Raw genomic sequence first — 13,907 nt, forward strand, 5'->3', positions numbered from 1 at the left:
CAGTAGCACCCCACATAAAGAAAGTTCCCAATATATGATGTGGATATTACAGTTGTCAGTATGAATTTTCCAAGTCTGACATGTTTTTGCTCTCCAGAAACAAACTAACCATTTATAGCAAACTTGTGGTAGACTGTATTTTCAGAAATGACCCTACACCCTCTTCCAGATCACGGTCACTATCAATAAGGTGGAGTTATTTCTCTTACTCTTAAAATTGGGTGGACCTTTATGACTACCTCAGTGAACAGATTGCAGCAGAAATGATGCTGAGAGAGCCTAGATCATAAAATACAATATGGCTCCTGCCCATGCCAGCATTGTGGACATGTAACCTGTGCAAACGTACAGGGCCCTGCATTCAGAAGGGCCACCTTGGTTTAAAGCTCTGTTGACCTCATCTTGAAATTCTTTTTTTTTTTTTTAAAGATTTTATTTATTTATTTGACAGAGAGAGATCACAAGTAGACGGAGAGGCAGGCAGAGAGAGAGAGGGAAGCAGGCTTCTTGCTGAGCAGAGAGCCCGATGCGGGACTCGATCCCAGGACCCTGAGATCATGACCTGAGCCGAAGGCAGCGGCTTAACCCACTGAGCCACCCAGGCGCCCCTCATCTTGAAATTCTTAATAATTTTTGAACAAGGAGGCCTACATTTTCCTTTGCACTGGGCCTCACAAATTGTGTTGCTAATCCTGCTTTCACAAAGCCTTTTCTCTTTTGGAACACACACCTTGGTATCCCTAAACTGAGGGGTAAGAAGACCAGCTATGCTGAAGGCATTATGCTGGAGAGGCAACATGGAGATTACATTGGGTTAGAGAGAGATGCCCAAGGAGGTCCAGTTTCTCTAGCCCTGAACTATTTGAATGTTCTCAGCCCAGGTGGCAGATAAGTGAACGAACAAGTCTTTGATATTTCAGAACCAGACTTAAAGTCACTCAGCAGTCACCGAGTGGAACAAAGACAAGTTATCCTGGTCTAAGCCTACTTAGGTTTTAGATTTGTGAGCAAAATAAATGTTGTTGTCTTAAGCTGCTCGGTGTTTGTATTGCCACAGATAACAGGAACAAAACGATTTTTGAAAATAACATTGAGAATGGGGTGTCTTTGTTACTAGAGAGGTACAGATGTGCATAGCTTTTCTAATTTCTAGTCGGTACATTAACACGTACTAATGTTAATATTACATGAACCATTTTCATCTTAAAAAGTTTTCAGTACATTTTGTATCACAATATTATTATTACTGGCATTAGTTTATGTTGTTTATGAGTCCGAAGACATAATTTAGCAAGGGCAATATAAAATATTAAAAACTAAAATCACAAATGTCTAGAATCACTGAGAAATCAATATGAATTTGACTATCTTTTTTATTCAATTCAGATCCTTCTGAATGTTTGTTATAAACTGGGTATTGCAGTGGGTGCTGGGGATCCAACGATAAGTAAGACAAATGTGGTCTTATCATCATAGAAGTATATTCAGGTGTGGTGGGCAAAACAGAGTGGATAAACAGTGAATTTAAAATCATAAATAATATGTACTATGAAGAAAAAAATTAGTGGGGGAGCAGCTGAGAGAGAACATTCAGGAAGGGCCTTTCTAAGGAGGCACATTTACACTGAGATAAGAAGAATGAAAAGGAACCAAGCACGGGAAGGCTGGAGAGGAATGTGCTGGGAAGGCGCTGGAGTATTCAGGGCCTCCGAGATCAGAAGATTTTGCGTTTTGGTTCAGTGCCAGGGATTGTGTTGGAGTCTCTTCGTAATTGGTAGGAAGTTTGAATAGGAAGGCCTAGAAAACCATTAAGAAAACTTGAGATTTATTTATCTTTCAAGAAAATAAGGTACAAAACTTTTGTTTTATGATTACTGGTCTCTCTCTCTCCTTTTCCTCTATTCTTCTTTCTTAATAGTTTTACAGTTGTAATCTGTAAGTCTTCTAGTAGGGGGTATTTTTTTTTTTTATTCTGACTTAAAAAAAAGTAATTCTGAATACTAGAGGAAAAAAACAGTGTTGTTTTGGATACATACAAGAAAAGCATACTGTTGACTAATTGAGATTGTTCTGTAAAGTAATATTTTAATAGTATAACATTCACTAAAACCCAAGCTGTGAAACATTCTTTTAGAGTTGGCTCATTGACTTAGTACATATCCACTGGGTTCCTGAGCTGTGGCTGGTGTGATGCTTGGCACTGGAAACAGTGTCTGCATTCTTGATATCTAAATATCTAGATATGTACAATCTAGAAGCTAGCCTATAGATAAAATATGAGCAACTAAACAAGCAGTAATTTTACAGTTATCATATAGTAAAGGCTATGAGGGCTGGCACAAGTGCTGAAGCATTTTGGGATGAAATCAGGGTTATTTTAATATGAACATAGCACCATTATTGGATTAAGTAAAATAGATCTTATAGTTTTAGTAAAAATGTTCATGGATTATTTACTTTGTAGCTTATCCATGATCAGTGTTTAATCTTAGATGGCCTCCCTCTTGATTCTGGGATGTGCATTCAGGAATACTTAGCAAATGATGGTTAAAAGGATAAATCTATAAATACTATTAGCCAAAATGAATGACAAAAAGTAATACAAAAAATGTCTGGTTGATCTGTGGTTTGGAGACTCCATATGGGAAAATGTCGAGCACAAAGTCCAGTAAATATGCATTAATTAGTAGTTTCCTTATTCGTTTGTATTGTTTTTCCTTTATGGATATGGAAAGTTGAGCAGGTTCAGAAACTTAGGACACTAAGCGGAATGCAAACACTATGATAGGCAGAAAGTAGTAAAATTAGCAGAGAAAGGTGTGAAATCAGAAGCTTGGAAGTTTTGCCTTGAGTTTAAATTCCTTCATTCTGAATCATAATTGGTGGTTTTATCATTTAAACATTGGGAAATTTGTGTTTTCAATGATTTCATGACTGCACCATAAAATATAAAATGAAATAAATTAGTGGGGAAATTCTATTTCTTAATAATACGTAATTCCTTTACAAAATCCATTTTCTGACTTTGAAACGTCTTCAAATCACTTGAAACATTGGTAAGATTCCTGGTTGTGTTGCAAAACTACATATTAACTTATTTTAGGAGGAAAAAGTTTTGCCTTAGAATACCTTCAATAATTTAATTATAGGCTTAAAACACGTCTCTACAGAGGCCAAACAGCTATTTATTTTGTGGATTTACTTTTCAAGTCTCTGGTTGTCCACACAAAAGAGCTTTATTTAAATACATGATGAAAATCGACAATACTCAAAGCTTATTTCAAGAATGTTTCCATGACAGCTTCTCCTTCTTCTACACAAGGGATTCTCAACTCTGATGGGAGACAAAGGTTATAACAGTTACCTGTGGCAGTTTTTTCCAGTCCTTCATGTACTTTGAGCTACCCTGTTTTTAGAACCATGGATATACGCTAGTGAAGAGTAACCCCTGCCTCTTCCAACTTCCCCAACCCTGTATCAACTTTAGGATGAAAGACTAGAAACCGTCTCTATGTGGCTAGTTCTCAGGTATTCCTGAATAGTAGTCAGGGGTGTGGGTTCTGAATCAGACTGCCACCAGGGCTCCAAAGTCAGCTTATGACTTATGAGCACTGTAATCTTAGTTAAGTGATGAAGAATTGCTGTGATAGACTGTGCAAATCCTCTTTTGGAAATTAAGGACTACGTCCCCCAGTGCAGGCATCCCCCCGCAGGGCTCCTGGCAGACGGCTCTCAGAAATTAAAAGCACAAATGCTAGAGTAGGTGTCTTATTTAAGACTGGAAAATCTACTGGAAGACTGTGTTCTATGGGAGATACTGATGCTATACTAATGAGAGGGCTACTGGCATATCTTAGAAGTTCAGTTGTGGCTGTCTTTTGTAGCACAGGGCTGAAAGTAGGAGATGCCATTGTGAAATGGACCCAGAGGTAACCATGGGGATAATAAGATTCCGAAACAACAGAGGCCGGGTAGTAGTGCATAATACTCAGAAGTTTACTGGACATACTTGTTGTAGTGATTGGGAAGGTTAGAGACACCTAAAGGCTGCCCACTGACATAATCTCGTAGGTGGTGCAAGATGTTTTTCTTTGAAGGAGATCAAAGAGCTTCTCTGTGTCCGCCACAGCGTCCACAAGAGAAAAATGAGTGGGCACTTTACGAGGGTACTACTTAATTTATATAATCAAAAGATAGGAACAATGCATGACCAAGAGACTAAGAGCAGTTACTCCAATCAGAAGGCACAATTCTTTGCCCAGCTTCTAGACCTGAGCCTATTACAGACCCAGAATGCATTGACTGAAGGAGAGGCCATATCCCCAAAGAGAAGTATGGTAATGATCCCCCACCATGGCTTCTCAAAGGGGGACCCATGGCAATTTACTTGAGTAACTATGTACTAGCCAAATGGGAGTACCCAGGTATCTTAAGGATTGTTACTTACAAGATTTGAGTGGACACTGATATCTGAAAACCCAAAACATCACTGTAAGCCAACCATTAGACCAACAGCAACATTTTGGGGCCCAAAACTAGACAGGCAGAGAAGTAACATGATGCAATTTATATTTTTAACAGATCACTGTCTGTGGTGTTGAGACCAGACTCTAGGGGTAAGACTAGAATTAAGGCAAGGAGGGTATGACAGTAATCCAGATGAGAAATTATTGTGGTTTGGGTCATGGTGGCAACACTGGAGGTGGTCAGAGTTTGCATGAGGAGGGAAGAACCATTAGAATTTGCTGATGGGTTGTGTGGGGGGTGGAGAGAAAGAGGAATCAAACATGACTCTGGAATCCTCCCCATTTGGTCTTCCTTATCCCAAATACTTGGACATTTATTTATAATTATTATTCTTATAATTACTATTTTATATATCACTCTTAACTCCCAAGATTGAAAACTGTAAATTGGAATGAGTTGGGCAGTTTTATGATAATAACAGAGAAATTGAATATCAGTCATAGAGTAATTACTGTACTGACAGGTTTGGAAGGCAATCTAGTTCCTCACTTATTTTACAGTTAAGAGAGCAGAGACACAGGAAGCTCACCCAACTCAAGTTTGGCTGAACTTCAAGCAGAACTGCTCTCTCCTAACTCTCCATTTCATTCCTCTCTGTCCACAAGACCTTACTCCCGGTTTTCTTAACTCCCGTTAGATAGTGTAAACTGGGCCATATGGGAACTTGAGTAAGACAAGGTGAATATATTTCGTGGGTGAAAAGAATGGGAGACATTGAAGACAATTTTTTTCCCCCAGTAAAAGACAGAACAATGTGTTGTGCTTTGTTTTGTGTAATTCTATGAGTGCGGTGGTTAGGTGCAAAGGTAGAGTGAAAGCTGCTGAGAAGAATGGGGCAGTTAGTGACAGGAGCACGGGCAGCACTGACATGCTGCCGTGCCAGGCTCCAACCGTGCAGGCCACTGTGTGCTGAACTGAACTCTGTAGGGGCTAATCAAAGATCCCAGGGTACTCCTTGACTGGTATCACATTGTGTAATGTCACTAAAATAAATGTGAATGAGGTACACTGAAATTAGATAAACTTGTCTGTCTTGTTTACCATTTACCTTTATGCCATAGAACAAAGACTGGTACATAGTAGTTGTTCAATAAATATTTCTCTAATAAACTATTGCATCTATGATTAAGAACTCAGACAAGTAGAATAGGAAATAAAGTTTTCTGAATAAAGTTCACTATAGGGTGCAGTATTTGGGAAGGCATCACAGAAAAGGAGAGCTTGAGGTAGCCGAGAAGAATGAGAAAGTGGAGAATTTCTGGAAAGAAGGAGAAGGTATCCATGTTGGGGAGGATAAGGAAGAGGGAACACAGACAAAGGCAAGGAGGTAGGCATTAGTAAGGTATGTTCTCAGGACAATGAGCAGGAAATTTTAGCTTTATTTTTACTAGGAATAATACGAGCTGTTATTTATAAGGTCAAGTGCCATTTTTGCAGGGCCTCTATGCCTGGGCTGGCCCTGGAACTAGAAAGAGCCACTAAAGTTTAGAAGATTGGTAATGGGGCGCCTGGGTGGCTCAGTCATTAAGTGTCTGCTTAAATTAAGCATCTGCTCATGTCATGATCCCAGGGTCCTGGGATTGAGCCCAACATCAGGCTCCCTGCTAGGCGGGGAGCCTGCTTCTCCCTTTCCCACCCCTCCTACTTGTGTTTCCTTTCTTGCTGTGTCTCTCTGTCAAATAAATAAATAAAATCTTAAAAAAAAAGAAGATTGGTAATGACACTGATGTCCTTGGGGCGACAGTGGACCTGGGCTTCTAGGGCCATGGCCCTTGGAAGAGCTAAGAGGGTAGAGGAGGCCTAAGACACACAGGAGGAGGGAGATTCCCCACACACTCACCGGTCTGGCCAGTCCGGGGCACTTGTGCTGCGCACCTCTTGCTACTTTCCTTTTTAGCATTTAAGCAGGTGCTTGTGTGAAGAACACATTCTTTAGAAATTGAAGGAAACTTGGATGATCATGTAGCATAAGTAGAATGTGATTTTGAGATAAAATCGCCAGGTTTTAAAGAAAAGTTCCATGGAGTATTTTCAAAGAAAATGATTTCCCTGAGAATTAGACCTTCTGAAACAATATATATCTGCTTACATGTTCTTTAAAATGCAACCCATTCCTGATGCTGAGGCATTTATTATGAAGGGGAATTGGGAGAGGGTGAGGGAGAACCGTTTCCTAATGCTCTTCAGATGTGCCCTGTGTCCACACTTTGGAGAGGCTGTGTTGTGGACCACTGGGAACAATTTAAGATCTCAAAGTATGAAGTTTGTCCTCTGCTGTGGTTCCCTTTCTTTAGAATTTACCAGCTAGTGCTAACATAGAGACCAGATGAAGCTGTGGGAATGTTTGTATCTACAAACTCCAGACAGCTCTGGAGCAAGATCAGCATGACTGAGTCACAACCAGACGCACCGCTCATTTACCACTTGCCTCCTTAGCTGTGGAATGTCAAGTCTGACATGAATCCAGATGTTTATTAACAAAGATGGTATAAAACACCAGTGAATTCTAAATAAGGGAAGAGTCACATTCGTCACTGTGCAAATGTGCGTGACAACTCCCATAAAAGCAGAAGGACCTCAGACAAAAGAGCTGAGGTAGATCTTTTATCCCTGTGCCTGCCATATACAAAAGGAACACGCCATTGTGTATCTTTCCCCCCGGGAAGAACGGAAGGGATATTTAAATAAATAGAATGCTGCCATTTCTTTAATTTAAGACAAGTAGATTCTTCTTGAAAGAGAGGGAAAATGATTTCTTCTTAAAGCACCTAACTACTGGCGATTGATCCTCTGAGCGTCCAAGTCACACACTGCCCACGGGGAGCAGTTTGCCCGGACAGTTTGCTAACTTCTGGACACGAGTTCTGCCTTTAAAATTCTTGACTGCAGTCAGGTTTGAAGAAAGGGGAGCCCTGAATACCCCGTACAAAGGGACCTTCGCATTCATATCCAGCCTTGGCCATTGTCAATATTTTTTGTCATCAGATAACTTATGTGCCCAATTATATAATATTCACAGCTAATATATTTCTACTAGCTCTAAAAGAACTAAAGACGGTTGATTGTGTGTGTCATGAAGTATTAAGGGAAATTCCCAAGTTACCATGTCCTTTCCTTTTCCCTGGATAATGATACCTGACATTAATCGAGTAGTCCTAGAAATTACAGAAGGACCGTTGTAGGGATAAGAGGAAGGTCTCCTTCTTCCTTCGTCCTTAAAATCATAAAAACTTCTCATTTCAACAACCATCATACCTGAAGTTAGCAGTTTGTTTCCTCTGTAATTTGCACTGTATAACAATGAGAACGATGTTTTCATTATTCGTGGTGTATCAGTCTTTCCTTTCCTTGCCCCCATTAACAATAAAAACCCACGCCGTTTTCAGCCCTTATCATTTTTCTCCTGATAAACCATCTGTGACATGGAGACCTTGAAGCTGGGAGTTGTGGCCACAATGCTCAATAGACTGTGCCCACAGCTTTTTCAGAGGTAACTGCTGTAAAAAATCAGCTCCACCGTTATTCCTTTCTGTTACATTTTTTTCTTTCTCTCCTTTTTATATGTCTAATGCCATGCGAGTTCACGTGAATGCAGCCAGCGGTGTTTCACCCGACAACAGATACTACATTTAAGGCTCCTACTGTGCGCTCCAGCTGTCCTCTCCCTTCATTTCAGCTCTTACTGCTGTATTTAATTGAGGGGCTGGAAGGAAAACGTTCTCACTGCAGAGCTACTTTGTCCATCTTTCACTGAGTCTCCTACAGGGTTCAGGAGCCGTGTGCCTTCTGAACAGGCTAGGTGGGAACTGGTCTAGCCACAAGTAAAGTGAAAAGGAATCAGATACCAAAGTCTCGTCCCCAACCAACTGGTTTCATAAATAAATAAGCATATCTAGCTTGAGCGCTCCAGAGTCTGCTGGTTTTGACTTTAAGTCTTCATGAAGTTTAAGTGATGATGGTAATATGAAGATAATGTTAAAAAAATCAATTATCAAAGTAGATTTAAAATAGATGCTAATGAATCAGTTTTCACGTCTGTGTCTGTATTAGCACTCTGCAGAGAAACAGAACCAACAGGATATATATGTGTATATACATGTGTCCATAATTAGGTATCGGTCGGAAATGCAAGAAGTCATTTGGACAAGTCGGTGCTTTTATTCCCCGTAAGTATCCCAAGGACGAGGGATTACAGTTCTTATTTTATTCACAGACACCACACGTAACTGTGTACAGATACTGTGTGTAGTGATGCGGTTACCATACAAGTACAGACCGGATGTGCCTTGCCAAGTCCATGCTGGTTGGTGGTACCTGGTGTTCTCTTGTCTTTGGAGGAAGCGTTCCTGTATTAACAGACATATGTAAGGCCATTATAAACCCACTTGAATAGTAATTTTAATCTCTACTCAAGCAAGAAACCAGGTTTTTGCCTCAAAGATAGAAGTTGTTTCATATATATCTTTGGAATTATGAAAAAAGGATGGACATTGTACATGTATACATGTATCTGTGTGTGTGTGTGTGTGCTTGTGTGTATGAATTTTTCTCTTTTAGCAAGTCATTGAGGGTGTGTAATTGGAAGAAACCTTGTGTTCAGCTCATAATGCTTTTGGGGGTGAACCACGTTTTATCTTTTTGGTTGAATATTATTTTTTCTCTGAGAGTCTCTGAACCAGTGATGGAACTGGGTCCACAAGAGGGGGTCTCACCTGCTACCCCCTGGGCCCTCCTCCATTCTCTTCGTTCTTAGCTGTAGAACCCTTGCCCATTTCTTCTTTACCTCAAAAGCAGAATGACACGAACATGGAAAGAAATATTAAGCTGAAGAAGGGAATGTACATTTGAGGGGAAGAAAACATCCTGTCATACATTAGTGGAAAAGAAAGCCCAGTGTTCTAGTCTTCTATAAGAATGGGTGGCAATCAGCTCATTTGAGGAACACAATTCGTATTAATGGTATGTAAATGAAGTTAACGTAATTATTTCTCCTAAGTGGGTTTGTAACAGGCCTAATTTTGTTTTGTATCCCATGAGACTTTTATATTTTTAGTGATGATAAGAACAGGTCAGATTATACTGTACAAAGCTGAGAGTTTAGGATATATCTTTTTGGTAGTAAATTATTTTTTTGAAGTAAATGATCTCTTATAGGCAGTTTAGCTTCTGGGAAAAATAATTTCTCTCAAATGAGGTAAGAGGAAAAGTTTATAACTTGCCTTATTCTACTTGGAACTAGGTTTCATAATAACTATGCTAATAACAGATAAAAACATCACAGAGATGTAGATGTTAATATCATGTGGGGAGGATTAATCACTTTTGGAGACATTTCTCATCTAGTCTGATCTGACTTCTTTTAGATGGGAGATATTATTGGCATCTGAATTGGACATGAAAAGTAAAATTGAGCACAATTAGAGACAAACAAATCAATCTTTTGAACAATAATACTTAGAAGTATTTCTAATATAAAGTTTACAGCGAATTTTAAATCTCATTTGTTAGTTGCTATGTCCCAGAAATTTAACTATACTCAAACCTGGTATGATTCTGAGTTTTCTCCCTATTTAATGGTTAAGCATTTCTTTGAATCCCAGACATTTTTCATTTGCAAAATAAATGATATGAATCTGGTACATGTTTTAGGGAACTGGAAAATACTGTATCAATTGTGTGGTTTGGGAAAATGTATCATGATACAAATGTTAAATTCAGGATATTTAACTTCTTTACAGAATATGAGTATTATTAAGTCAGTTATTAGATATTTTCAAATATTTATTTAGTTAATTTGATACAAGACCTAGAGATTAGTTCAAATGATGATCTCTCTCAAAAATTCAGGAAAAGTGTATTAGGAAGGATACTCATAGGTCATGAGTGTTTCTACTCAGCCCACCAGTATTTACGGGTGTTTAACACACGTGTTCAGGTACCGCGCTGGATGCCAGGCGTATTGCTTTCACCCAGCAGAAGCATGGTCCCTGCTCTTACGGGACTTCAGCTCTCGTGGTTCGGTTGTGAATAAACAATACACACACACACACACACACATGCACCTACTTTGTGATGGGCTCTATAAAACAAAGTGATGCTGAGATAGACAATAACTCCATGGTAGTTGGGTGACGGAAGTCTCCCTCATATTGGCAGGTCGGGAAAGATGTCTCTGATTTGACATTCATGCGAACACACTCAGGATGCGGAGACTGCCGTGCAGAGAGCGGCAGAAAGCCTTACGGAAGGAAAGGGGAGCATGTATGAAAGCCTAAGGAAGGAAAGACCCCGGGGAATCCCTGAAACTGAAAGAAGGTCGATGAGACTAGAGCCCAGAGGGCAAAAGGGAGAAGGGGCGGTTGGGGAGAGAGAGGGGAGGGTGCGGGAGCACTTGGGCTCCATGTCTAGACTGTCATGACCCTTGCAGGCATCGGGGACATAGGCACGTGGAAGCCACTGACGGGTTTTGTGTAAAGGTAAGTATGACGTGATCATTCAAGCAGATTTGAAAACTCATGATATTTATTTCATGATTTTAAAAGTAGAGGATTTTAACCCTTTTTCGCATATCATGTTCCACATTCTGGGATTTTGTTGTTTGCCTGAGAGTCATTTTTGGTAGAGAGGTTAACATCACCTATAATAATTAGGTAATATTTAGGAGAGAGGAGAACTTCTGTAGCTTGACACTGGGAAAGTGGTTTAGTCACTCAGCCATGCTGAGCTCTGAATGTTGAAAGCAAAATATGGTAATCTTAAGGCAACAACCTAAGAAAATTTGCTTCGAAGTGTACTAACATCTTGTCATATTAATGAATACGTTCTTTTAAAAACCCTAGTAAGGGGTTTTATTTTTCAAAGAAAGCCCAGAAATACAATAGTTTTCAAATACCATTTTAGCAAAGCTATTTTCTACTATGCTCTGAGTGACCTCGCAGTGGTATAAATCCTTTCAAGCCTTGTGCGTCAACCCGGAGAATGAGAGAAAATACTGAGGCTTTCGTGATCAAATAATGCTTTCTCAGGAAACAAAAGGAAACATTTCTTTCCATCCAGACCAAGCAGAAACCCACGGCAAATGCAGTAACAAGAGCATGTTATTTCCCCAAAAAGATGATGAAATATTTCATGATTTGGTGCTGTATATGTTCTTCAACTTGTTGAAAATGAAAGAATGGAGTTTGTTGCTTTAGGAGAAAGAATAAAAATATGAAGCCCTATGCTTAAAAAAAAAAAAGGAGGGAGAGAGAGATGTGTCATACTAATAAAAGGAATTTCCAAGTATAAGGCAATGCACATGAGCCGCATATGTTTTCTCTAAAAGTGCAAAGTCTATACGAGTTCACAAATGTATAGTTTGTAAACCAGCTACCCACCCCACCCCCCCAGATTATAGGTGAATGAAGTCAGAACTCTTCTCTGCTTGCCGGCAGCGCATTCCTGCTTGGTGAGGAGGATGCATTCTGTCTGCGCTAACCTGTGCCCATTTCTCTAGTTCTCAGTTTTCTCCCAAGTGAAAGCAAAGACGAAGTGGCCAGGGGGGCACCTGCCATCTGCGCGCTTGCCCGGGTATGCTTGGTGGCTGTTCCTCCCACCCCACCAGACCCCCACCCCACCCGACACCTCTGTCCAGATGCTGGGGACTCCATGCCCTACTGTGGTTAAGTCCGGTTCCCAGGGGTTTTTCCTTCATTCCTTAGGAAGTCCTAGGAAGAAGTGACACATGCTGTGGTCATGATTGATGACACTGAACGGGAAGGAGACTGAAAGACCATAAGGAGGTTTACATTAAGGAGGAATTTTCCTCCAGGGGCACATCATAGTTAGGTTTCTTGGTTAACAGGCCTGCAGTTTATTAGTCTCTGACCTTGTGCTGCTGATGTGAAACTCTGTAACCTGCTCCTGATTCTGTGTTCTCTTGTCTTGCCTGCTTTCGAAAGAGGAAAAAGGTTAAAATACTTAAGGTAGGATGATGCTGATGTTACACTCAAAGGAGGAGTTGAAGCTGGTGTGTGGCTGGTTCGGCCACTTGGGTCTGTGCCGAGAATCGGAGTCACTCACTAATAAAACGTGGCCCTTTTGTTAAGGCTCATGTGCTGACACTCTCCTAATTTCATCCCTTACTTCAGAAAAGAATCTGAACGGAAATACTTGGACATTCTTCAGTGAAGTTATTTAATATATGTCCTGAATTAATCCTTAAAGAAATTCTATAAACCAGATTTAGTCCGATTTTAAACAAAAAACCAAGGATCAGAAAAATTAAATGATGCATCCAAAATCACAAGTGATAACTGCTGGGACAGAAATTGTCCTGTGCATGAAGCAGATTAGTAATCATGGACCTGTTGGTTTTCCCTTGCTTTACCAGCACGCTAAACCCGCCATTTCTGCAATATTAAATATGAAGATAACGAGGGCACAACTCAATCACAATTGTAGCATCAACTTTTAAGGTATTTAAAAACCTCTATTGTATATTCATGGCCACAATTAAGCTCCTGGTAAGGCCAAAGGGTGCGAATGTTTAAATGAATCTTTTCCTGCCATCCATTATCAAATTGGAAAATCAGTACTAACAGGAGAAGCACAAAAGCAATGACTAAGTTTGTTACACGTGACCAGAAAATGAAGCACATCTACACGTTAGTGTCGCTTTCAATTTATGGTGACATTTACAGAAAATACTCTGCAATATTTGGCAAAGTTAAAAGAAAGTCTGCTCCCCAATTAACCAGAGGATCAAAGAGGGAAGATTAGGGAGGGAATTGTTGTCTTTTTTTTTTTTTTTAAAGAAGCAAATGTTTGGAAAGGTCAGGCTTTGAGTGAGCTAACCTCCACCACTTTTAGTATTCAGGTTGACTAATGAGCACTTCACTCATCATTCTAATGGATGCATTTATGCAGAGAAAGAATAATAAAGTGCTTTTCGGTAACTGGTGCCAATGGCACCTCTATACACAAAAGCTAAATATTTTCTCTATTTAATCTACTTAACGTCTAAAAAATCTGAGAGCTGAATATAAACTATAATTTTATAGTACAGGATTTTGTATTAGGTGCTTTAGAATCATGAATCCGCCATCCAACCAATATTGATGGAGCTTCTGCTATGTGCCAAGCCCCGTTCTAAGGTTTGTAGAAATAGTGATGTACGAAGTCCCTGGCCTCATGGAGTTTTTATTCTAGAATGTCTTTGCAGGAATTACTTAGGTATAGTTAAGAAAAGTTGTTCTTGTGATGATAACATTTTCCCTCTCCGAGTATAGATTTGGAATGTTTTAAAGGATCTGCATAGATCTTAGCACCCTTCGAATAATGTGAGATTCCCTTTTGTCTGAAGAAAACTAACAGTTGTAAAGCTTTAAATCTTAAGTCGG

The sequence above is a fragment of the Lutra lutra genome, chromosome 2, assembly GCF_902655055.1.
Source record: "Lutra lutra chromosome 2, mLutLut1.2, whole genome shotgun sequence".
NCBI lineage: Eukaryota > Metazoa > Chordata > Mammalia > Carnivora > Mustelidae > Lutra > Lutra lutra.